Source organism: Magnolia sinica, chromosome 18 (genome assembly GCF_029962835.1).
Source record: "Magnolia sinica isolate HGM2019 chromosome 18, MsV1, whole genome shotgun sequence".
Taxonomy (NCBI): domain Eukaryota; kingdom Viridiplantae; phylum Streptophyta; class Magnoliopsida; order Magnoliales; family Magnoliaceae; genus Magnolia; species Magnolia sinica.
The window spans coordinates 6,460,799-6,488,080 of record NC_080590.1 but is presented as its reverse complement, the minus strand read 5'-3'; the positions used below and the strand labels follow the sequence as shown (position 1 = coordinate 6,488,080).

Sequence of the window (27,282 nt, the reverse complement as noted above, 5' to 3'; positions counted from 1 at the left end):
CTGCACCTTTTAGCATGGCTGTTATCAACCCACATTACGTGTTTTCACACCTGTTGCCTACTCTCCTGTTTTTTGGTTAGCACGTTAGTACACTCACCCAACTGTTAGTACACAGCCCACATGTTGCCTATTCTCTTTAACTAGATAAGGTCAGAAATAATATTTAAAATTTTCTACCTGTCCATGACTATTTCTTTTTGTCATTTATATATGTCCAGCTAGCACAACACAAGTACTACATGAGGGTGTATTTTTCGTAGTTTTAAAATGCAGAAGCTTATTTAGGAATACTTTAAAAGGTAGCTAAGGCCAATTTGGGTATAGGCCAAAAGGGCCTTTTTATTTTTTATTTTTTTTAATAAAAGAAAGCTCAAATGTTACTTTAATATTTGAAACTGTGTATTTTGTTCTCCAAAGACCTAATAATCCCTCCACCAACCAGAGTGCTTGGGAAGAGCTCTTTGAGCAGTGAAATTATCTTAATGCCTATTGTAACAATTTCCTTTAGAAAGTGGTGAAGTAGAGAATTGAGGGGCCCACATGATAATTTTACAATATCCAACCCTTCCAATGATGTGATTTGCAATGATGTTACGAAGAAACGAAAATTTTCATCAATCTAAGTATAATGTGAGCCACACCAAAAACAATAATACGCATAGCCTAAAAACATTAAAATGTGCATGCAGCTCTTTTGATGATTCGATCGGAAAGATTTATGGTCAGTCTGTTTATTATTGTGGGTAAGATGTCGTGCAATATGTGTGGTCCCTACAATTTTCTAACTTTGTAACTAAAAAAAAAAAAAAAAAAAAACAAACAAAAACAAAAAAACAATATATAAGAGTATACTTTGGTAACGACCATTCTCAAAAAGTACTATGGAAGCATTTTGATATTTGGAAAGATTCTTTGGTAAATTTGTGATTTATGTTGAGGGTGAGCCCCCACCTAGATGATAATTCATCCAAGGTGAGGCACACCATGATGTATGGGTTTTATTTATGCCTGTCATTCATTTTTTCATCATTTTCGGATATAAACCCAAATATGAGGTAGATTCAATGCTCAAGTGGACCACAAAGTGGGAATTGAACTCCCTCCATTAAAAATTTCTTGTGAACCGTTGAAGTTTTGGTGGCCCCCACAAAGTCCTGCCACCATGGTGGCGATGGTCGGTAATCCGCAGCCGGATTTTCATGTCTACTCGCGTGGCGCGCCAACTGCACTTCTCTACGCTGATATATACTTGGGTTCTTCGAATGTCTCTCCCACTCTATCATCTAAATCATTCCTTAAAACTTATAGCTCTCCCATTTGCAGGAATCTCTTCCAAGCTTCCATATCTCATCTTCTTACAGTCTAAGATCTTAGACGGCCCATCAATCACGGAGTTCATTTTAAGCAGATATGTTTGATTTCTACACAGTATCAAGTAAGCTATCTTGCATGAATTTCAATTGCAGATTGCAGAGATTGTACATGAACATCACTAAGTTCATGTGTGACTCTATACACATCGCTGATAATCTAAAATCGTAATAAACCCATGTGAAATATTCATGATTTGAATATGTATCTGAGATTACATTCAAGTGTACTGCAACAGATAGAACAAATATCCAAGAGTAGGACTTACAGCTGGTTAAGGAAAGGTTGTCTTGTTTACATGTATATGAGGTGGGCACTTAGCAAAATCCAAAATCCTAGTTGGTCCAGATTGACGATGATCGTCGCTTTCGTGGCCCGGTAGTGGGTTCCGGTTGCCAGTACTGTATCTTACTGGAAAATTATTTTGTGGGGAAGTTGGATTAAGTTAGTTGCTAGTTTTCATTTGAGTCTAGTGTTTTGTATTTGCATGAAATGCAGTTAGAGCATGTTGAAATCTTTTACATAGTTATATCATAGCTGGAATGAGAAATGCTACACAGCTTCATAAGTTCTGTGAAGTATTGTCCCTGTCATGCATGTAGAAAATGTTGATGTGGTGGGCCTGATGGAACACAGCAATCAGCAGCCTTAAATCATGGATGACCTTCTATTTCTATTTTTGATAATCTCAACAGCTGTACATGTAATCCTGTAAAAAAGGAATCATTTGCCACTATGGAGTTGGGGGGATTTGAGGGCATTTCAAATTCCCCGGTTGTTTGGCAGCATAAAGTAACCAAGGGTTTCAAATTCACAGGGTTTCAAATCCATGGTGAGAGCTTGGATTACATCTAAAATCTTTTCAAGAGTTGCATGTGTGTCACGGACTATTATTCTATTGGGCACATGACGACCCACTAATGATATCCCAAAACAATTAGATTATCAACTGCATCACTATAATTACTTTAATATTATGATCAGCACCATCCAAACATTGTCTATGTAAATTAACGGTTAAAAATCGTTGGTTAGTCACGTGGAGATGACATTGTGCTTTTGGCCCATCCGAGACTTAGAATTTTGTCATTTTCGAGCAAACTATATATTTTAGTGGGCTTATTACAACCATTGTGTCAAACATTACATGCATCACTGATTAGAGATATTAAAGTTGATTTAGTAATTAATTTCAAACCCCCGTAAATATACCATACATAGCTACTTTTGGATTAAAGTTGATTCCTGAATCAATGGTGCCAAAGACAAAAGGAGGATTTCAAATCCAAGGGGTTCCAAATCCACGCTCCCAAATAGGCCTGATTGATCCAAAACCTCTGCGGCTCACAAGAAGTTTTTAATGGTGGGAGTTCAATCCCCACTGTGTGGTCCACTTGAGTCTTGGATCTGCCTTATTTTTTTGGTTCATATCCTAAAATTATCTGGAAAAATGTATGGACAGTGTAAATAAAACTCATACTCTACTTTGGCTAGTAAACAAACCTTTGAGGTATCAAACAATGCCATAATGATGTGAATCTATGTTTTTGCTACTGGAAAAATGCTTACTTCTTTTCCAATTTTCTTTGAATAATAGAAAATTTTGTTGCTATCTCCAGTTATAAGGGAATTGATATCTACACCCACACTCATTGATAGATGCACCCTTTCTCTTTTGCTTTTAGTAATACCATTGCAAAGTTGTACCACAGTCCACAGTATTACAAAAAGAAGAAAGATTTATCAAGGATCTTTCATGCCAATGGATTTAGTAAACCATGTTTAGGGGAAAAAAAAAAAAAAGTCCAGCTATTACGGCTGTCTACGGGCCGTGCTTGGGTGGGACCGAGGCCTGTCCAAGCCCAGCCCATGAAGTAAAACCTAGGCCCAGGCTTGTGACGGGTCAAAAGAAACACTCCTAGCCTTGCTAGAATAGTTACACAAGGCCTCTGCAGGAGGCCAACGTCCCACTTTTGTGCAAAAGATCTGGGCTGTTCATTAAGTGACCCACCACGCATGATATATGAAAAAAATGCCCTTCGAACCGTATATGGCCAAGCTGGGCTGGGTCAATAGGCTCTTGGGCATATAGTCCGAACCCAGACTATAATAAACAGTAAAATTTATGACTGGGCCTCGACTACGGCTTGTATTTCAGTCAAGCCCAACCCAATTGCACTAGGCCCAGAAGCCCGTAGGCCAGCCTGGCCTATTGACAACCCTAAGTACAATCACAAGGGAAACATTGACGTACTGAAAATGCTTGAAAGGAATTGTTGTTGAGTTGTGAACGGGCGAGGCTTGGTGAGGTGCCCAGCTCATTTATTTCTGTGAACCTTGGGCTCGGACTATGCCTGCGATCCATGGAAACATAGCCACGTCCCAATAGAAGATGCCCTTACATCTAGCCTTGTGTATGGTCCATTTGGGCCTACAATGGGCCCACATATTCCATTAGCCTAAATTCAAGCCAAGGTCCTGATTACAATGGACGTAGGTGAGAACCAGCCGGTCCCGCCCCACCTGTTTCTATTTTGGGCTAAACTACTATGAGCATTTTCCACCATTTCCTCAATGACAGTGACTCATTCACCGGACATGCAGATCACCGGTGGGCCATTGCATGAGCTCCATTGTTGAAGAAGCATATCCCAAGTGCCACACTGATTGGACTTTCTTCACCATTCATTAAGAAGAATTCAATCAGCAGTCCAAATCAGTAGCTTAAGATCATCAGATCAGTGCCATTTGGGCAGTCTACATCGACATACAGTGAGTCACCGCCTGCCACTCAAGAAATGGTGGAACATGTACATAGTAGCACAGTCCTTCATTGAATGTTTCTAGTCAGTAACAAGAGCCATGATCAATCACTTTCTTGTGTTTAAACAGTTTTCATTTTGATCAATCACATTCCAATATGTAATTCACCCATGACAGATTCGAATCAAATCAAACAGATATAACAAACCCAGAAATATTTATGAAAAAAAAAAAAAAAAAGAGGAAAAGAAAAGATCATGCTATTAAACGGTGATTCGTTGAGGAGCTTACAGCATTTTCATTTTTTGGCAGAATTCCAATCTCTTCGACATTGGCTAACATGGCCGCTGTTAAGCTCGCCCTGTTTCTGGAAAGAACTAGTTGTATTTCTCCAGCTCGCATTCCTTGGTAGCTCATTCATCCAATTCCTACAGAAAAGAATCAATGTACCCCGCAAACAGAGATCAGCATTCAAGGAAAATGAAGCACAGAATCATGCGGCCAAGAAGCATTCACTGTTCAGCTTGAATGTTAGTTTCACATACAAAGCCAGCATTGTCTGCTGTTCACTGCCATTGGCAATACACCTGCTGATACCACTGTTGCTGCTATTGGTAGGCAATGGTCAGCGCCGTTGCGGATCTTCACGATTAGTTCTTTCAGCAGAAATAGCACAAGCACTGTCGTGGTTGGTTACATTAGTTGAGGTTTTGAATTTTCAGAAAACAAGATCTGTTATGCTTCCTTGGATTATTCGAGTGTGGTAGGTCTGCAGCTTCTTCCAGTCAGTGATCCATGCAGCTATTGATTTCCATGCAATTCTCACACACCATGGATTCCCAGGCAAAACCGAATATGCTGATTTTCTCAGTATGCTTGCATGCACCTACCTATTGGGTATTTCTATCAGAGGAACAACAGGCATTAGCTTCTCTTCAAGCAGCATCACAGACCCGCTTCTGTATGCTTCTGCAGAAAAGCGAGCAGAAGGCAAAGTGCAATCCACATATGGAAGAGCGACTCTCCTACAACTCGTCACCTTCTCCTGGCTCAATCCACTGTTTGTCATTGGTAGAAAGAAGCCTCTTGAACAGGATGAGATACCAGATGTTGATATCAAAGACTACGCTGAATTCCTCTCCAACGCATTTGATGCTGAACTGAAAAGGACCAAAGAAGGAGACGGCCAACAGACTCCATCTATCTACAAAACCATCTACCTGTTTATTAGAAAGAAGGCGGCAATCAACGCAGCTTTTGCGGTGGTCCATGCAAGCGCCTCCTACGTCGGTCCTTACCTGATCAACGACTTTGTGAAGTTCCTAAGTGAGAAGAAGCAGCGCAGCTTACAAGGTGGTTACGTTCTGGCCCTTGCATTCCTAAGTGCCAAGATGGTCGAGACAGTCGCACAGAGGCAATGGATTTTTGGCGCCCGGCAGTTGGGTCTGTGCCTAAGAGCAGCTCTTATATCCCACATTTACAAGAAGGGCCTACATCTATTAAGCCGATCACGGCAAAGCCATACGAGCGGAGAGATCATCAACTACATGAGCGTCGACATCCAACAGGTCACTGACTTCATCTGGATGCTGCCGATAGAGATTTCACTCACAATCTATATTCCCCACATGAATTTGGGCCTCGGGTCTTTGGCGGGATTGGCGGCAACAGCGTTGGTCATGACCTGCAATGTGCCGATTACCAGGATACAGAAAAGACTGCAGTCGAAGATCATGGAAGCAAAAGACGAGCACATGAAAGCCACATCGGAGGTTCTCAGGAACATGAAGACTCTGAAACTTCAAGCCCGGGACACCCGATACCTCCACAAGCTCAAAAGCTTGAGGAAGATCGAGTCCCACTGGCTGTGGAAATCGTTGCGGCTGTCGGCAATCTCAGCGTTCATTTTCTGGGGGTCACCCGCGTTCATTTCAGTTGTGACATTTGGTGCTTGTATGCTGATGGGCATCCCACTTACGGCCGGGAGAGTGTTATCTGCACTGGCAACATTCAGAATGCTACAAGATCCAATTTTCAATCTCCCAGACTTACTGTCCGTTTTCGAATAGGCAAAAGTTTCAGTCGATCGAGATGCGGCGTATCTCCAAGAAGATGAAATCCAATCTGATGCAGTTGAGTTCGTACCAAGGAACGAAACAGAGTTTGAAGTCGAGATCGATAGTGGGGAATTCAGCTGGGACGTGGACTCAAGAAACCCGACGCTTAGCGGATTGCAGTTGAAGATCAAGAGGGGAATGAAGGTGGCAGTCTGTGGAACTGTTGGTTCAGGAAAATCCAGTCTGATTGCATGCATACTCAGAGAAATACCGAAACTTTCAGGGACCGTGAAAATCAGCGGCACCAAAGCTTATGTTCCTCAGTCCCCGTGGATACTGACAGGCAATGTTAGAGAAAATATCACCTTCGGAAACCCGTTCAACAGCGACAAGTACAATAAAACGATCCAGGCATGTGCCTTGACCAAGGATTTTGAGCTCTTCTCCTGTGGGGACCTGACGGAGATCGGAGAAAGGGGCATTAACATGAGTAGTGGCCAAAAACAGAGGATACAAATTGCACGGGCCATTTACCAAGATGCTGATATATACCTTCTCGATGACCCTTTCAGTGCTGTGGATGCTCGTACAGGCAGACAACTATTTGAGGTTGGTTTCTTCTTCTTTGAGACGATTCCAACATGGAAATGCTTTTCTTCTTCTTTGAGACGATTCCAACATGGAAATGCTCACAAGCAATAGAATTCAAAATAGAATCGAAGTTGAAAATTAAGGAGAGCTTGAGGTTCTAGCTTGATTCTACAAACCTCCTTGTAGACCAATGAGCTACTTGTAGCAACTCCCAAGAAGAGCCAAACAAGTTGATGTAGGACAGGTCATGGATGACACATGAAGCCTAGGATTGCATGAATTTGGGCCATAAGGGCCCTAGGCAAAAACAGCCTAAACGTGCACTATAGCTTATGGTGGTTGTAACTTTGCAGCCGATCATCAGATTAGAATGCATAGTTTTTGAAAAGCAATCGAGGAGCTCTACATCTTAGCCAATCAACCCAGGTTCATTGGCACCCGAATGGCTTCACAAAATTCAATCTTTTCAACTGTCAAATTTGAGTCTGAAGTTAAAAATTACTGTTTTTAGTTAGTTTGTTTTTGCACTTTTCAGGGTTTTAAGAGTCAAGTTCTAGTCCAAATTCTTTGTTTCATCCATATAAGAGTTTCTCATGAGAACCCAAATGATAAAATGAAATGGAAAATAAAAAATTTCCATCCATTTGGCATGAATCATTTCAATGAATGTAAGTTCTAAACTTTCAGAAGGTCTAGCGCTTGTCGACTTTCGTATAATTTCTATGTACTATGTATATAATGAAAATTTACAATTATGTAAAACCACATGATCATGGAGCCTACCACTATCCATCATTTTCTACATGGTTCTTCCTACTTGGCATACGGAAAAAAAATATATAAAAAAATCCACTTTCCACTTGATGTCTTTCCTAAACTTGGGTGAAATAAAAATTCCAACTGATCTTATGATAAATATACAGTTTGGCATTTTAAGTGAATGCAGCATCTCATCAAGATAGAGAATGTTGTGTGTACAATAAGGCATATATTTGTTATGCAGGACTGCCTGATGGGGATTCTAACGGACAAGACTCCACTGTATGTTACCCACCAAGTTGAGTTTCTTCCAGCAGCAGACCTCATTCTGGTATGTACGATCTCTTGTATTTAGCTTTGCACCTGTTTGATTGATTGCCGATCTCTTAGGATAACAGAATGATGTTCGATACTCCACAAGTAAAATGCATGACGTTATTGCAACCTATGTTTGTATGGCTCAAAGTTCTAATTATCACAGTCTAGAATCTAAGGTGGCAAAATCAAACAGTTAAGGGCTTGTTTGGTTGCTCAGCTGAACTGAATTGCAATTCCATGCATCAATCCCTTATTACGAGTTGGGTGGGGCTAGACCCAGTTGATTTTTCCCCCCGCTTATTGAATTGACTGATTGAAAATAAGCTCAATTGAGCATCCAAACACAGCCTTTCTAACTGAAGAGTACATAACTGATTAGGACAGAAGCTTTTCTTCAACAGGTAATGGAAAATGGAAGGATCCCACAGGCGGGTAAGTTCGAAGAGCTTCTACGACAGAATATAGGATTCGAGGTGTTAGTTGGTGCACACAGCCAAGTGCTAGAATCAATTATCACAACTGAAAATTCAAGTAGAACATTCCAAGAACCCAAAATAAAGACAACAGAATCCTCAAACGAAAATGAATCTGATGCGGAAGCTGCATTGGAGACCCAAATTGAGAACTAGAGATCATGGATGAATCGCGTAGAATAATGCAAGACGAAGAAAGAGAGAAAGGGAGCATAGGCAAGGAGGTTTACAGGGCTTATTTGACTGCGATGCGGGGTGGTGCTTTGGTTCCGATAATACTCATAGCACAGTCAATGTTCCAGATATTACAGATAGCAAGCAACTACTGGATGGCGTGGGCTTCTCCTACTACAACAGGGACGGCACCGACGATGAAGATGAGCATTGTTTTTCTTGTGCATATACTTCTCTCGGTTGGAAGTTCGCTGTGTGTACTCGTCCGATCAATGCTAGTAGCAATAACCAGCCTTCTTACTTCACAAAAGTTCTTCAGCAACATGCTTCATAGCATCCTCCGTGCACCGATGTCTTTCTTCGATTCTACACCAACTGGAAGGATCTTAAACAGGGTTAGCATATGTATAAATCCCCAAAAAAGACAAGTCACATATGAAAGTAAAATTACATTACAATACTATTCAAATACAATAATTATTATTTAAAATATTACTATGGACATGTTGAGGAATCTGACTTCTATGTATAAGGGTGTGTTTGGATTGAGGGTAAACGAAGGAAAACTAAGAAAACCATACAGTTTTCCTTTGATGTGATTCCTCTGTTTGAGAAACAAAAAGAGAGAATTAAATTGATTTCCATTCCACGCCAAGGGAGTAAAACCTTCTTTTTTCCTTCAAAAAGTAAAGTGGTGGGAGAAGAGGTTTCCTTCTAATGTGATGTTTTAATGAAAAAATTGGAGGGATAAATGTTTCCTTTGAAAAATTGCAACCCAAACACTAGAAATGCAAAGGAAAAGCATTTTCTAAGACTTTTTTTTTTGGTAAGAATACAAATGAATAATGTTTCCTTTCCCAAGCACTGATGTCAATTTATCATCCGCTTATGTAACACTCTTACTTTCCCTTTCCTTCCCCTAGTTTACCCCAATCTAAACGCACCCTACCATGTCTGGCACTCCACACCTGTGCCTAACATCGACGCATGTGTTCATGTCCAAATGACATAAATGTATGGCATGTATGCATGTGTCTGGAGAGAGAGACAGAGAGAGAGATACCGATAGAGAGAGAGAGAGAGAGAGAGAGAGAGAGAGAGAGAGAAGAAAGAATTAAGTTCAGATTATCTGTAGCCTTTTAACAGTCTTACTCACAGGCGTCTACAGACCAAAGCGTACTAGATTTGGAAATGGCGAACAGGTTGGGTTGGTGTGTTTTCTCGATAATACAGCTTCTGGGGATTATTGCAGTCATGTCGCAGGTAGCACGGCAAGTTTTTGCCATATTCTTTCCCGTGATGGCGATCTGCTTATGGTGCCAAGTAAGATACTGATGTTCTAGGATAGTGATCTTGTTTGGTGATTATTACAAAATATCTGCAATCTAAGATTTGATTATGGTCATTGCAGCGATACTATATACCAACTGCCAGAGAGTTGGCCCGCTTATCTGGAATTCAAAGGGTTCCTATCCTTCACCATTTCGCGGAATCACTTTCCGGAGCTGCAACCATCAAGGCATTTGGCCATGAAGAACGTTTCATCTATACAAACCTTGGCCTTATAGACAACCACTCAAGGCCATGGTTCCACAATGTTTTGGCAATGGAATGGCTTTCCTTTAGATTAAACCTGTTATCGAATTTCGTTTTTGCATTTTCGTTGGTTTTGCTCGTGAACCTCCCTGATGGAATCATTAACCCAAGTGAGTTTTGAATACAAGTTTTAGTCTGTGTTTGGATGCAATATTCAATTCAATTGCAGCTGTTAGTTCGACAAAGCAGAAATTGCCAAATTGTAGTTGCATTTCTCAGTACTAAAATTTCTGTGTCTGCACTCTAAATTGCAATTACATTACCTTCAAAATGGACTAGAAAGAAGTGTAACCGCAATTCAGGGCACACCCACAACACAGGTTCAAGGCAATGTCTTATTTCCTCCTGATTTAACTAAAAGTTCACAATTCAAATTTGGTTGTGCATCCAAACACACCCTTTAGAATCCCCCTAAGAAATTGTTCCTGATAATATATGAGAAAATCCCAGGATATCTGATCAGAAATCTTGTGGTATACAGGCATCGCAGGGTTGGCGGTGATGTACGGACTGACTCTGAACGTGCAGCAAGCCTATGTTATCTGGAATATATGCAACATGGAGAATAAAATTATTTCCGTCGAAAGGATCCTACAATATTCGAGAATTAAAAGCGAAGCTCCTTTAGTGATTGAAGAATGTAGACCACCAAACAACTGGCCTACAATTGGAACAATATGCTTCAGAAACTTACAGGTATGGCCTCTAAACACATCCATTTGTAGGAAATCTGAGCTGTATATCAGGTGGGCTCCACCTTGAACTGTCCCACAAACACTAACATGCGCTAAACCGAAATCATAAAATTGCATCATGTGACCATCCATGACGGATTCATGTTCTATATCATTTAACACGAGTTTGATTGTGCTACAGATCAAGTATGCTGAACAATTGCCGTCTGTTTTGAAAAATATTACATGCACATTTCCAGGAAAGAAAAAGGTGGGAGTTGTAGGACCGACTGGAAGCGGGAAATCTACTCTCATACAGGCTATATTCTGCATCATGGAACCTACGGAAGGGAGCATTGTGATCGATGATGTGGACATCTGCAAGATAGGCCTTCATGACCTGAGATCAAGACTCAGCATCATACCACAAGACCCAACAATGTTCGAGGGAACCGTGAGAGGAAACCTCAACCCATTAGGGGAATACTCTGACATTGAAGTATGGGAGGTAAGTCTTCTAGATTCACCGCAACAATTTCAAATAACTACTTCCTTACAAATATACATTGAGTAGAACTCATGACTTGGGATTGGCTCATTTGGATTCGAAAACTAACACAATTAATACATGCGAATATACATATATACAATGGCATTGGCATACAAAAGTACTGCAGAATGAGCAAAAACTGCACGAGGAAATGCCTAATTGGATATGAAGAAGTTGATAAGAGGAATTATACAGACACACAAGATTCCCCCTCATGTGGGTCCCATCCCATGGTTCGGAGGTCCAAACCATTGATCTGATGGGACTTAGAGTGGGATACAACCCTTTGATATTTTGCATTTTCTCCATTGAATGTGGACAGTTGCAGTATTTTCTTGTGTATGCTAATGGAAGGGTTGTCATCATTCGATCTTGGTGATTTACATGACATCCCTTATCCATGATGAGGGTTCACCACATAAGCGGTTCGGATCACTGGGCCATGGGACCCACATGCAGGGTATCCTGTGAGTCAGCAGGCTGTAAGTTTATGATGAAAATAATTACTCCATCCATAAAAGTTTTTTAAAAAATCTATCTATTTTGCTAATTTTTTAACAAGTACAAACAGTGATTTTCTAATAAAATCACCCAAATCTGACAGGCCTGCACAATATAATTTGAAATTCTGGGCACCCAAGAGCTTATTCTTTTAAGATCTTGATATGATACTGCCAAGAGCTTATTTGTTTAAGATCTTGGTATGAGACTAATTACATTGGTGGCTTGTTACAACTATTCAGGTGCTGGATAAATGTCAGCTTGGTGATTTGGTGCGCGAAAAGGAAAAGAAGCTGGATTCATCAGGTAGGGATAATACACCATACTCTAGTGTATAGAATGATGCAAGTTACTGAGTTCTCAAGCTATTTTTAAGTTCAAAGTTGCTGACAGATAGCTTACTTACAGTGGTCGAAAACGGACAAAATTGGAGTGTCGGCCAGCGGCAGCTGTTCTGTCTTGGAAGAGCCTTGCTGAAGAGAAGCAGCATTCTTAACCTTGATGAAGCAACTGCCTCTGTAGACTCTGCGACTGATGGTGTTATACAGCAGATCGTTCGTCCGGAGTTCAATGATCAGACGGTGGTAACCATAGCACATAGAATCCACACGGTTATAGACAGTGATCTTGTTCTCGTTCTCAGTGAAGGTATGGATCTTATAAGGCATTCTGCAATGGAAATTACCATGTATCTAGACTTTAGAAGTCTATGATCCAGTTCAAATTCTTTGAACCTTACTAATGTGGGGCCCACCCAAGTGATCCTACATTTGATCAGCAAAGAACATTGGATAAGAGGAATCCACCACAGATTGCTCATGAATTAAGGATAACTATGATTAGATAGTTACAGACATGCAATAAGGCCATGCAAAAGGATAGTAAGATCTTACAATCCATTTTGTAGGCTCTTGTTTGAATGGATTTGATCAGCCAATCGTGGTGAGATTGGGGCCATGCAACATCCACAGTGGACTCCTATCTAATGGCACCATGATAATAGTTGGGTCCATCTGGCCCTATAAGGTAGAAAGAATTTGCATTGGATCTATGACTCCCTACAAACCTATAGCCCATGGTTCGGTGATCCAGACCATTGACTTGATAGGCCCCACCGTGGATAGGGGATCCTCCAAAAACTCCCAGGTTGGATGAACATAAGCTTTCGACCTATCGCCTGCAAATAGACATTAGAGAGATAAAATACAGCAATAGCCCATGATCAATAGAACATAGACAAAGGACTGAAGGGTTTGTACCATCCAACCTGGAGATTTTCTCGAGCACCCATCGGATCAACAGCCTGCATAATTGAACCATGGGCCCTATAATTCACATATACAATGATTCTACATGATTTTGATTTAAAATCAATGTCATATGAGCAGGGCGGATTCTGGAATACGACACGCTGGTGAAACTGCTTGAACAAGAGGATTCATCCTTCTCAAAGCTTATAAGGGAGTACGCCTTAAGATCGCAGAACTTCAATAGCTTAGCGACTTCACAAAACACAACTAGCATACCTTAAAGCCTATATAAGAATTTCGGGACACCACGGCGAAGGCATTTGATAGCATCTGGCCCAGCAGTGGGGAACGCCATTTGGTATGATCCGTTCAATTCAATTTTGATGCCAGCTACCATGATCTCCCGGGTTGACTACTCAAGATCAACGTTGGCTTTGGGAGAAGAAGATCATATTTCATCGTATCTCTTCAGTTAGGAAATATCTTGACCGTTTTGAAAATGTAGCGTTTTGTCTATGAGACCAGAAGGACAATGAAATTCGAAATCATGCATGACCATGAAACTTGTTTCTTTTTTTAGTGCAGTAGATTGGCTCTAGTAATTCCAAACTAATAAATTGCGGGAATTCAATTCAGAGCACTCTCCATTACAGAAATGTTCTATTCGAAGACCGTATCTTATTTTCACAATAATCAGAGAATACGCGGCATTGATTACAATGCAAATTCTCCAATGTAAAAGGCGGTATCCTATCTTATTTTGAATTCTGTCGAAATCAGATTGCAATTGTATTGATATGCTTTTCTGTTCTGATTGCTACCACAAACTCCTAATACACTTCTACTCTATGAGGAAGCATAGAAAAAATTCCTACTGAAAAACTGCTAAAAACAGCAAAGATATGAACAATTTGAGGATTATTTCAAACTAGAATGAATCTCCTCAAACATTGAATTACCTTAAGCTCAGGGAAATAGAATTCTTGTGTTTGGATGCAGCATTGAAAGGAAATGTGTTTCTGTAGCAAGGAAGTGCCTCTTAAATTGTAGTTACATGCCTTTCCAGTTTCAAGTCCAACCTGAACATGTATTGAATACTCAACGACTCAAACTGACTCATTCTGTGCTGAGTTGAGCTGGGACACGGCCAAGTGGGGAGGGGGGTAACTCATCCAAGTCAGGCCGAGTTGGGCATCTTTCAATGGTGACTCATGGTGCCAACTGGATCGGTGTAACAAAAAGTCCGAGTCAACTCGAACAAATCATCAAGCCATGTTCCCTTCAAGTAACACAATTGCAATTTGGAGCCAACTCCCTCAATATGAATACTAAGGATGATAACTCCAATTGAGTTATTTTTCAATCGCAATTCAATTGAATAGTGCGTCCAAACGCAGCCTTAAACAAAAAGTTAAAACTGGATACAAGTAGAAGAAAGAAAGAAAAGAAAATCTGAAATTTCTACCTAAAACAAAATTCAGTATTGCTCAGGTTGGAGATATAGAAGAGCAATGACACAGTAGAAATTCTTCTCATCTAGTCTCTGCCCACATCCAATGTGGGCCACTGGTGGCCCTTCCTAAATCCATCATACATGCCCTTGATCAGATGGCATGTATTATAGTTTGTGGTGATTTGGGGCCATGTGCAATCCACGGAAGATACTTCCTATCCAACGGCTATTGGTGATCATAGTGGGCCACCTGACCCATTGAACAAGAGTCTGGATCCTCTATTTCTAGCAAACAGGGATTGTCGGTTCCCTGCATTTTGATTGGGCCATGTCATCCCTGATGACGTCTGTGCTGTAGCCTTTCAAAAAAAATACAGCTATTATCAAAAGAAAAAAGAAAAAAATAATAACAGAGAGAGAGAGAGAGAGAGAGAGAGAGAGAGAGCCGTTTCCCCTTCTCTCACCAACCCCTCTTCTCCCATTTTGATTTCCCATACCTCCTCTCCCAACTTCTCTCGCATCATTTTTCACATTTGTGAGTTGAGCTTCGGGTGCATTGACATTTCTTCCTCAGGTAAGGGTTTATTTAATGATTTGCATTGTTTTACTGTTAAATGGTTTCAAAGATGAGTGAGTAGTGATATTGGTTTGGAAGTGGCTCAATTTTTGTATGTCTGACTCGTATCATCCATTAGCCCTTCACGTGATTCTCCCTCCATGGATGTAAATACCCCCAACACTCCCATCCAATCTTCTCTTTTTCTTTTTCTTTCATATTCTCTCTATATGTTAGCCCTGCCCCACAAGCTCTCCCGCTACAGTCCCTCCCTTTTGAATATTTCATCCTCTGATGGACTGTCATGGTTGATAAACATGCACATACAAATCCTATGATCCACCACTCTTTAATTAAATAGGCCATAAGTATGGGATTTACTACTGTAGGACATTTGTTTGTCAAAATTTCACTGCTAACTATTCTCTATTTTGGGTTAGAGCATCATCTTAGTGTAATCATTTCATTTTAATTTTTTGTATGATCCACCTAATGTGGGATCTACTACTTGGACAGTTCAATTTGTTGCGTTTGCGCCCATGTTCATGTACAAACTTGTGTTTCCTGTTGGTGTTTGTAGTTCGTACTCACATGAGAAGTCGGTGTTTGTAGGCCATTGATGAAATGTTTAAGATCAATGAGATGTCTGAGATCTCCCCATTCCAAAGATTTTTTTTAATGCAGCCCCACGTGGATAACAGAACAGCCCAAAGATTCCTACCATTCCAATATTTAGGTGGGCCACAACAATCAATTTAGTGGGTTTAGGCATGATTTATATTGTTCCTAATGCTCTAACCAACCTGAGTTCCACATTTGTCTGAGTTTGTAGGGTCACGCATTATTATTTAAGACATGGCATTAGTACATGTGCTTCATGGAAGTTTAATGACATGTAGTCCGAGCTATCATGAACATGGCAAGTATGTCCACCAGACAGTTGACAATGACTTAGACAGGTAATAACAGGAAAACTGAAGTGTTTTGATGCTCTCAATCAGTGTTTTAAGTATCAACAATATCGGCCGATAAATCTTGTATCCCACCTGTGCAATACGAAACCCACAAGTAGTGGGATATATCCCACATGTTCAATTCGGTGAGCATTTTCGATTTTTGATCCCTTTTTCCTATAAATCACGTTAAATCAATGTCAAATTATTTCAAAACCATGATTTTTTCATGTTTTGCATGAAAAACCATGGATTGGGAGCTTCAATTTTAAGATGTGGAGGAGATGGGCCGAGTTGAGGAAAATTGAAAAAAAATCAAAATTTCCAATTTCTCGCAAATCGGTGCAATAATTGTGTCCAAACATGCATGTAACCTGATCTAGTGATTCTTCTTTTGAACGCATTACTTGTGTTTCCAGACGTATTCTTACATTTATAAATTATATGAATAGACTTTGAATATACGTGCATCAATTCAGTTAGACAACACATAGATTAGGACCCCATACAAAGAAAACCTATTATGTGCACTTGTTTTTTTGTAGTGTTTTGATTTATAAGTGTGTATTGATGTCTTTTTTAACAATCACTGAAGTTTCATTGAAAATTTCGACCAAATTCCTAATGTTTCCCCATGTTTCCAACAACAACGATACATTACGTGATACAACTGATATATCCCATGCGATAACCGATATGTATCTGTATCCCAAGGGTGCGATACGTAATGCGATACCGATATTTCGAACATCACTCTCAATCTTATTTATGAGCAATTGATAAGATATGTTTAAACAAATGTGAGTTCACATATGGTTGAGCCTTTATAGGGCCCGTTTAATGTGTGTATCAAATATGCCACCTCATGTTCAGGATGTGGCCTAAATGTTAGCAATTGGTTCATTGTACAGTAGGCATACACTCGTGCAAATCCAAATGGCCAAATTTAGATGCAAATCTAGATGGAGCACATCTTGTATCTAGTCAGCATCCAAATTTAATGGGTGAAGTCAAGATAGTTAGGATCTACCTACCAATGTTATTCTCAGCCTATGCTTCGTCCACTTTCGGTCCATTATTTGGATGATTTTGGTCAGTCTGCATGCATTGCTTGTGCATGGTGGGTGATTTGCCACGATTTAGTGAATTGGGGCAAATGCAAAACTTACATCTACTGATGTTTGCAATTCTCATTCTTCTTACGTAAAAATGTGCCTTGTACAAATAATAGAAGGGAGAAATCACTCGGTCATCTTACTTGGAATTTCATCAGCCTCTTTCTCACTAGAATTTCATAGGCTACCATGTACAACACCATGCCGATCTAAACAAATATAAGCCATTTGATCAATGGTCTTTGAGTATGATAATGAGATTTTTATTGAATTGTATTGCGCGTTACAATTTTGATGCTTTACCATATTCTCTTTTGTTGAATGGAATGTATGCATGTTAATGGAATTATATTTAGTATTTAACATGGTCTTCTTATTTGTTGCTTTTTACAAAAATTGGAGGGTCTGTAGTCTGCTCTAGAGGTTTGGATGGTGTTTGCATCCAATGCCATCGTTTACTCCATCTTACCTAGCAAGCAAGTGTTGGAGCCAAACGCCTAATCGAATGGTTGGCAGCTGCTGGAGGTGGTCTGCTATTATTAATGTTAAGGCGAACCATTGGTGATCATTGTTGGTTGTTGATGCATTGGCGCTATTTTTGTTTGTATTTATCAGAGTGGCTATGCACAAATGTAAAGACAAGGATCTAGCTAGCTAGGAGACGGGTCAGTTTCATTCCTTCTTTACTCAGTCTCTTGTGAGTCTGGATCTTATGTTCCTAGGAAATACATGTTCACAACAAAAAGGAAAGTAAACTAGTTTCTAAAAAAGAAAAAGGAAAGGAAATTAGTTTCTAAAAACAGATTAAGAAAGTTTCTAAAAACAAATTAGGAAAGTTTCTATCCTAGAATTAGAAAGTAAATTAGTTTCTAAAAACAGAAAAGGAAAGTTTCTAAACCTAGAAATAGAAAGCTAAGTTAATTTGTAAAATAATTCAGAAAAAACCCTTACCTAAAAATAGAAAGTAGAAAAACCCTAATCTTAAACTAATTCCAAAACTAGTTAATCTTAGAAAAACGCAACCGTTAGTCCCCGACAACGGAGCCAAAAACTTCTTCACAACCCCAAGTGTAGGGTCGCGATGTAGTAATAATCTCATTGAGACCAAGGTCGAATCCACAGGGACTAATCTCGTGTATATTCTGAAAGCAACTAGGAGTAGAACTAGAAGAAGATGTAAATCTAAATCTGGAATTAAAGGGAGTAATTGTAAAGTGTGTAATTAGAAACTTAAGAAATTCAAAGGTGGGAACTATGGTTTCCAAGGATCCACTTGTAGCAATCAGGGAAATCTATTACTTGATTCAAGGACACAACTGGAATCGAAGTCCTATCCTATCTAATTGGAAGATATCTCAATAAAACCAAACCTGAACTTCCCTTGACCTAATTCTCAATGGATGAGAGTCATGAGGATTGAAGTGATTCCATCACCTAGCCATGCCCTGGAGACAATGGCAAACAACAAAATATACCAATTCCCACAATCAATCATAAGAGAATTATGAAGATTAAAAGGGATTCCATCATCCCACCATGCCCAAGGGACGATGGTGAACAACAGGATTTCCTAATTTCACAATCTCAAAGCTTGAAAAGAAGATACTCAAAGCTATTACAGATCTATTGTAATTTGAGTCGCAACAAACCATTAAAAACTGAAAGTATTCCTTATAATCAAACTAGAATCAAAGAGAGTTCAACATAAACATGAATCAAAGCAATAGAAACATCTCATTATGCCACAAGCTTCACCTCTTAGCCCTAACTAAGAGGTTTAACCAACCGTAAACATGATTGGACTAAGGTCTCTTAAGAAAAACATGAAAACAACTAAGGAAAAAGAAGAAAAATTCTTGGCGACAACTTCTCCACCCTTTTGCTCCACTCTTTAAATCCTATAAGATACCTAGGAACATCCTAGGGAGTCCTATTTACAGTTGTGGAACTCCAACTTTAGCACCTAGTTGGAAAACTCTAGAAACTGCCTCAAATTTACACAATTTGCTAAAATAGACTTCACTCTGCGCAATTTTCCAAAATAGACTTCACTCTGCGCAATTTCACAAAATGAACTAGAGTTTCAGAATATGCTTTTTCACGACGATTTTAGGATTCCCTTTCTTCACTTCAAATCTTTGATTCTCTTCATTCCTCACTTGGTTTTCTTGGATCTTTGGCATGTAAATTCTTCAATCTTGGTCTCCTAAGATCCATCCCTTGCCTTGGTAATTCTTGAGCATCAAATCGATGCTTTTAGCACCATTTTCAATTCAAGCTCTTAAATTCACCTTGCAACACAAATATGAGTGATTCTCTTCATTCCTCACTTGGTTTTCTTGGATATTTGGCATGTAAATTCTTCAATCTTGGTCTCCTAAGATCCATCCCTTGCCTTGGTAATTCTTGAGCATCAAATCGATGCTTTTAGCACCATTTTCAATTCAAGCTCTTAAATTCACCTTGCAACACAAATATGAGTAAAATAGAACATTAAGCATTATCATGTTCATAAAACCAAGATATAAATGGGGGATAATATGCAACATTTGACCCTTAACAATACAAAACCCATGTTCCCCGGTTTCTTATTCAATTTCCAAAAAGAAAAAAGAAAAAGGGAAAAGAAATCTCTACTTCTCTCATTTCCCTCACTGCAAGGTTCGAGCATCTTCGACAACATCCACAACAAGGTTGTTTTCATTCTTCTTCCTTTTCCATCTCTTCCTTTATTTCTAGGAAACTATTAATAACCTGTTTTGAATGAGCACTCAAAAAAAAAAAAAAAAACCCACTCTCCTTCCATTTATATTTAATACCCACATCACAACCATTGCTTTTCAAGTCCCAAAAGATCATTTAAGATTCTCCTCTTTTGTGATTTCCTCTCTGTATTGCTCTACCTCTTCTTCTTCTTCTTCTTCTTCTTCAAGTTCTTTAAAAGAGGAATTCAAGGTCGCGTTCTCTTGTAGCGAGTGCTTGCAGTCAGGTGCTCCTCTCCCTTTCTCACTTGTTCTTGATTTTTGTTTTTTCTGCATCTAGGTATTGGTTGTCATGATGATATTTTGGTTTCTGCCATCTAGGTTTTATGAATTTTTTGTTCTTTTCGTCTAGGTTTTCTATAATTTGCATTTTTGTAAGGGAACTTTTTTCTTCCAGAAGTAATGATAATTTTAATGAAGAAAAAATGAAAATAGTATGAATAATCTAAGCCACAAAGGCCCCATCCAACCATACAATCATGGCTATCTATCAAGTGACTCAAATATCATATATAGAAAAATAAAAGAAAATGAAAAACAAATTAAACATGGACGGAAAATACATTTAGACGGATCCCTCTCTATCTATAGGTTTTTTTTTTTTCCAGGTTTCTGTGGATTGATATCTACACCACCATGATTAATCTACAAACCCACATTTTGTATTTTGGGTATTGAAAATGGTATGCATTTGTACAATTTCAGTACCAAAATGAGAAATTGATTGTACTAAAATCAATGTGGGATGGATGCAAATAGTTGCTCCATTTTCCTCTTTTATTGATTTGTGATGTTATGTGAGCGTATATATTAGTCTTTTTGTGCATGTATTATTATTTGATATTAAATAGACTTGGAGTGTATGTGATTTGTATAGGTTGAGTCAATTTTCTTAACTCTCGCATTTCTCTCACACATAAAATAGGGCTCGAGTCCCAGTCTCTATGGAATTGAATAACATAAAACAAAATTGAAGATTGTAGTGCTCTAGACCTGTTGCATCATAATTTCTCTCCCTCTCTCTCATCCATTCAAATGTGTGTATGATAGTCATACATTCAATAACCTTTCAAACCACCATTTTTCAAACACCACCAAATCACACTACCTTGAAACTAAATGAGAGAGAGAGAGAGAGAGAGAGAGAGAGAGAGAGAGAGAGAGAGAGAAGAGGGGCATCTTGAAGGGCCTTTGTTTTGTTTATTGACATTTTTGCCATTGGAGAGGGAACCCTACATATTGTTGGTGCGAGCATCGCATGATCTAGAAGCATGCTTCTCTTTTTCTTTCCTTTGCTTTCTACATGTCTAAAAATGGTTCTTTAGATCAGATGGATTGATGTTTTCTTGTTCTTCCACATTTTTATATCCTTTTGGTTTCCAATTATTTTATTAAAAAATATTATATGCATGGTGTATCGTAGAGGCCATTACGTAAAGGTAACAGTGGCAACCGTTACATGTTACAAGGTCGTAATGGCCGTAACAGCCATCATGGAAAAAAAAAATGACCTGTAACCATCGTTAATGGCTCGTTACACCCTCTGTAAAGGCTGTAACAAACCTGTAACGGTTTGTTATGGGGCAAATACAGGTTTTTCATATTTTCTTCAACTTTAAGGGGCAAATACAGGTCTTTCGGGTTTTTTCTTTTCAATAAAAAAGAGACCATAATGGCCGTTACAGGGGCCGTAACAGTCGTTATGACCCTTATCATAAAGGTAATAGTGACGGTCACTATGGCTACCATTACCATTACGAAATACCTTGATTATGTGATATTTTTTCCATGTGATATTTTTTCCCATAAATTTGGTAGTACCACCCTCACGAGAGTAATGTGGTTGTGATAGTGTTTGATTAATAGCCATAAGGCCTTCTTGATCCTAGTCATTTGCGGTGGAGATGCATTTTGTGATAGAAGCAAATTACAATGGCCAAATTATCCCTGTTGGGGTGGAGATATCGATTTAAGGGTTGAAGATGATAAACACTAAAAAATTTACGCATCTATTTTTTAAGCAATAAGAACAAAAATTTATTGAAAAAAGAGGGCGAAGCCAGAATATATAGACATGAAAACCTATACAAACACCCCAAGAACTTTTATAGCTCAACCCAAGTGGCCAAGAATTGATCAACGACCTTCGTGGCCACTGCCCATTCTCTTACTTGAGATTTCGCTACCCTAAACACCTCCTCTACTCATCCCAAGCGATTTCTGGATGTTCTATTGTTCTTTTCCAACCATAAGAACCATATACCCGCCAACACCACAAGCCGCCACACCTTTCGACCCACATTCCTGGTCACCCGTCATGCCACATAAAGAAGAATTGACTGATTGATTTAGGTGAGGCCCACATTATGCCAAAGAGGTTGTAGAACCAATGCCATGTCTAACTCGCAAAGGTGCAATGAATAAAAAGATGGTCCACCATTTCCTCATTCTGAAAGCACATAACACAGACATTTGAGAGAACCATATCTATTTTCCTGAGGTTATCAACCGTCAGAACCTTGCTGCACCCAACTAACCAAGCAAAAGCCGCCACCTTTGAAGGCATACCATAATGCCACACTTGGGCGGACAGGCTTATACCATTACTTGTATCCCCTCCCTCCAAGTACCTATAGAATGATCTTATTGAAATTTTCCCGGATCTATCTTTGCACCACACCAACGAGTCCGCTTCTAATAGCACCGGCCTTACCTTATTAAGCAAGGCCAGCAAAGCCACTAGCTCCTTAACCTATTCATCATATAAATTCCTTCTACAAGGTGGGGACAAAATGCAAACATCCCCTAGTATCGAGCAGCACTTCGCCACTAGCATCCCCTCCCCCAAAGCAACTAAAGCCAACGTCGGAAATACCTCCCCAATTTTTGCTCCCCCACCCAAACATCTTCCCAAAACTTGATTTTCAGCCCATCCCCCAAGGAGAAACCAACACCTTCCCACACCTTGTTCCTCAACTGGGCAAACCACTTTCCACACCAAGGAAGCCCTATACAAAGATGAGGACCAAGTCAACTAACCCCCTTCTTCCACCCCATACTTCCTTTCCACTACTTCTTTCCATAAGGAGTTCTCCTCTACCCCAAAATCTCCACACCCATTTTCCTATCGAAGCATCATTAATTGTAGCCAAATTTCTCAAACCTTCGCCACCTAGTTCCCATGGCTTACAAACCTCCTCCCACTTCATAAGCTGAAACTTGTGTTTTTCTTCCGCTTATGCATCAATGTTAACCTTTCTATCTACCTAATATGTCTAATTTTTGTTTTGAGGATTGAAATTAAGTACATAAATGTAATTACCTTCCCCACCATCCATGTTGAGGAACTCGGCTCCAATATATAGTAAGTATTACTTCAAAGTTGACCTAGAATGGAATCTAGCTTGGATTTGCTAGAATATGTGCCAATCTGCCTTATTACAATTTACAATAGCCAAAGACCTTAGCTTTTTATTAAGGGTTGCCTTTCAATGATTGAAACTATTTGTTTGATGTTTCTCACATTGTATGGAGGATGAAGAACAAATAAAAAAACTCTCTTTGGATTATTTTAACCCTTTGATGTTTTGGCTCTTTTGCTTTGAATATGGATGGTTTGGGGTGAAGTAATTCAAAATTTAGACATAACTCGAAGCATTTTTTTTCTTATGTTATCATTTATTTTTTCTCTCATCATTTATGTCTTATAAACATAAGTGTGCAGATAAGACTTAAGTATTTTCTCTATGTGGCAATTTGTATGATAAATAATTCTAACAAGAAGACTGTTTAAAAATGTGCATTGAACTGGAAACTTTGGAAAAACACACAAATCCTTTAAAAGGAGTATCTACTATTGCTTTAATATGTTCATCCTTCAAGTTTAGTTTCTTAATAAAATTATAAAACTTTGATGGAGCATATCTAGTAGTATAATTGACATTTTGTGATTGAACGATCTCTTCCTGCATTCAATGAGAAACAATCACAATGAGTTCATTCCATACTTTTTTACCCATTGCATCTTAGATCATTTTAAATTTGATCAACATTATCCGAGAGAAGGAGACATAACTCAACCATGTCATACTAAATATGGCTTCAATAAGATGTCATAATACGATAATATACTTTTGTATTCATCAATATTGTGTCTAGATATATAGTTATATTGATGTATTTATCTCTATCAGGTTATTAAAGATAAAAGCCCTACAAACAAGGATAGCCACCTACTACCTCCCACTATAAGTGCTTTATATCCTTCTTTTTTTTTTTAACCTATTATGTGATCAGTAACTGATTTCACACTTGATTATATAAGTCATTGTTGTAATTGGCATATAAGAGACATCAAATACAATCAAAGAGATACGTCGGTGGTTGGATAAATACATTAAATTGAATAGAGTAAAAGAACTTTAGATCTTCAACTTTCTTTCTTTTGAAAAATTCCAATAGATCTTTAGCATCAAATTTTTTGATAACAGTGCCTGAGTTTACCCCTGATTCAAGTTGTGAAGCCAACATATCTACCTCTGATGCCCCACACGTAAGTCTGTCACCGCATGCGCATCAGCAGGTTCTAACATGTGTCTCGAATTGGCAAGTGCTTCGCTTTCTAATGTCAAGGCGTCTTATACGCCAATTCTACGAAGTTCCTCACCCGTGCCTCCTGAAGAACACGTTTCACCCCTTTTGCTTAATAATCACATATCTTCTATCAGGTGGCCTTCCTTGCCTATTTCAAATCGTCAAGAGATAGGTCAAGCGTCTTCTTTCTCCTCTTCCCCCATCGCACCCTCAATCTCTAATGCCCTCCCGATAGTGGCTATCGATGACTCAACATGTCGTGGGGAGGGGGAGTCCCATGCTTCGGTCTCCTCTTCTGCAAAACAAATTTGCGTCAGATAGAATGGCATCGAGGTGGCATGGAATTTTTCGCGGATGCCCTTGACGTCTCCCCTCTTCAGGCGGCTGAAGATATTCCTCATCAAGACAAGACCTCTCCCATCCCCTTCTTTATCGATGAGGTCCCATCGATGTCCAAGGCGCTATTAGAGGCAAAGATCAATTGGTATAAAGACATGCTTAGCCGTGTGGGAAAATCTATCGACCTAACCTTTGGTGCTCAAGACGACAATGTTTGGACCTTTATGAAATTTGTAGAGGATAGAAGCAATCTCAAACAAGGGGAGGTGAGTAAAGATCAATCGAAACCAAAATTCCCAAAGGGGTGGAGAGAACTTCTCAGCCTAGAAAGCTCGGTGAATTATGATTATCCTAGAAGCAACGGCGAAGCCCAAAAGGGCAAGGGTCTCAGACAAGTTTGCCAATGAAGGTTCTATGTTGGAATATCAGGGGGTTGGGCTCCCCCGATAAACATCGACAGATCAAAGAAGTATACGACAAGTACAAAATTCAAATTTTGGCTTTGCAAGAGACCAAGTTAGACGCGTTCAATGATATCAAGTTGCGCTCTATCTGGGGGATTGAGAATGCAGGTTGGGCATCCTTAAATGCTAAAGGCATGGCGGGTGGAGTGTTGGTCGCATGAAACAAGGTCTTCTGGGAGGTTGAGAGACCATATTGGGTCATTTTCAGTCTCGGTTTGCTTCAGGGACAAGTCTACGCAATTCAGGAGGCTGAGAGACCAATCTTCTCATGTCAAACAGCGACATATTAACCTAAGGAAATATATTTTGTGCTCCTGCCATCCCTAAGGTATTTCTCGACTCTTAAAGACTTAATCACAAGAGCAATGAGCTTGGTAGGTCATGCCACACGCATTGATATGGTTTGGAAGCCGTGTACACCAGGGGAGCTCTTAGGCAATTTGGGGTTGGATGTTGATTGTCAACATGGACTTCAAAATGTTGGTTGGTTTAGCTGAGCTTCTCCTCATAAGATTTTTCAATTTGTTGTCCCATATACTCAATAGAGAAGAGCACAACAATCAAGAGAAGGTGACAGGAATAAAAAATAAAAAAATCAATCCATGGACAAATAAGGACTTGAATGATGCTTTTCCGTACTTGGAAAATCCTATGTCGACATGGATGTGGGACCATAAATTAGTGGGTCCATTTCATTCAGGGGAATTCAAACTAATCCCAAGGAACAACAAAGCAAAACCACCCAATTAAAGGCAAGGAGAAAGAAATCATTTTTCAATTGGCAATGAACAATCAGTTTAAAGAAGAGGCAATGATCTAACCATAATGATGCAGAGGCAGAAAAACTGAAAAAAATTAACCCGATGCCTTTAACCTTATTCTTAAGGGTTTACTGTTAAGAATAGCCTGATGCCAATCTGGAATATTGTCTGATGCCTGATCTCTACTTGGATGATATTTGGATGAAAATGACATCATCAATCAACCTTTTAGATGCCTACCGTTGAAACATTCATGAGCGGCCCATGAATCCGGAATGTCGTCTATTGTCTGTTTTATCGTCCATTAGATGATGTCCGCTAATCAGCCAGTTACCATCATCTTTTTAGCAGATTTTTTAGTTAAAGCACATGATAGGGCCCAAGATTTATGGCTTGGTTTAAGTTAATTTTCATATAGGTATCTGTTTTAACCCTTTTTTTACTAACTAACATTAATGTAAAATTCAATAATCATTTTTGCAGGTTCACAGATGTATGTAAGGCTCCAATACACTTTCCATGATGTAAAACTAGAAGTAATGTGAAGTCTTTTTTCCAAGAGAGTGTTGGTGTTATTGGGTTATTAATGCAGGGGCATTTTCACACCGAGCTCTAGTGGGTTGACCTGTGGGATGCAGGGGCACACTCGGGGTGGGTGGCTTGTGTGAGGTGGTACCCATGTGATGTGGGGCCCACGAGGAGGGTTCAGCCGAGGTCCTAACCCATGGGATGTGGGGCATGGGCTATGAGATAAAGGGATTGATTCGCCATGCTCTATCAGTTTGAGCTTTTAGAGCAAGTGGTTAGTTGTCCTGCATCAGTTATGTGGACGAATGTCTTCATAATTGTATTCACTCACTCTTCCCTTTCTTAGTTGTTTCTGTTTGAAGGCTTAGTCTAACATTAGCTAAGCTGTTCTTATTATAGTGTGTTTTTTGTAACTCATTAACATTAGCAAAATGAATTAATTCAATTCTCAAACTTTTTCTTTTAGGGCTTGTTTGTTTAGAATGAAACCAAAACGAGGAAATGGAAAACCCCAAATGGGTTCTTGAAACTTGGAAACTTGACATCAGGAATGGGGGAGGAAGAAGAAGAAGATTCCCTTATTGTTGTTTGTTTTACAAATCATGTTAAAAGGTTAATGGTCAAAAGGCAAGAGCTGTATCTCCTTGTTTTTTGAGGAAAAGCTAGGAAAAGGAAATTGAG

At 39.3% G+C, this 27,282-nt stretch overlaps 3 long non-coding RNA genes and 1 pseudogene across 4 annotated transcripts; 2 read left to right on the top strand and 2 right to left on the bottom strand.

Annotated features, from left to right (window-relative positions):
• The first annotated feature begins 1,297 nt into the window (after positions 1–1,297).
• LOC131232803 (putative ABC transporter C family member 15) lies at positions 1,298–13,712 on the top strand (annotated as a pseudogene).
• LOC131232805 (uncharacterized) lies at positions 6,047–8,272 on the bottom strand. The gene is made up of 2 exons (XR_009164942.1): positions 6,885–8,272; positions 6,047–6,846 (listed from the first exon to the last, which is right to left on the bottom strand). It is a non-coding gene; the product is annotated as an uncharacterized LOC131232805 (long non-coding RNA).
• LOC131232806 (uncharacterized) lies at positions 8,742–13,218 on the bottom strand. Of its 2 annotated transcripts, none has more exons than XR_009164943.1 (3): positions 12,721–13,218; positions 12,234–12,591; positions 8,742–8,881 (listed from the first exon to the last, which is right to left on the bottom strand). It is a non-coding gene; the product is annotated as an uncharacterized LOC131232806 (long non-coding RNA). The 2 variants fall into 2 exon arrangements; XR_009164944.1 differs by having other exon boundaries at positions 12,234–13,004; positions 13,095–13,218.
• Positions 13,713–14,966: 1,254 nt separating the features above from the next.
• On the top strand, positions 14,967–27,064 carry LOC131232804 (uncharacterized). Its single transcript, XR_009164941.1, has 2 exons — positions 14,967–15,104; positions 26,557–27,064. It is a non-coding gene; the product is annotated as an uncharacterized LOC131232804 (long non-coding RNA).
• Positions 27,065–27,282: the final 218 nt, after the last annotated feature.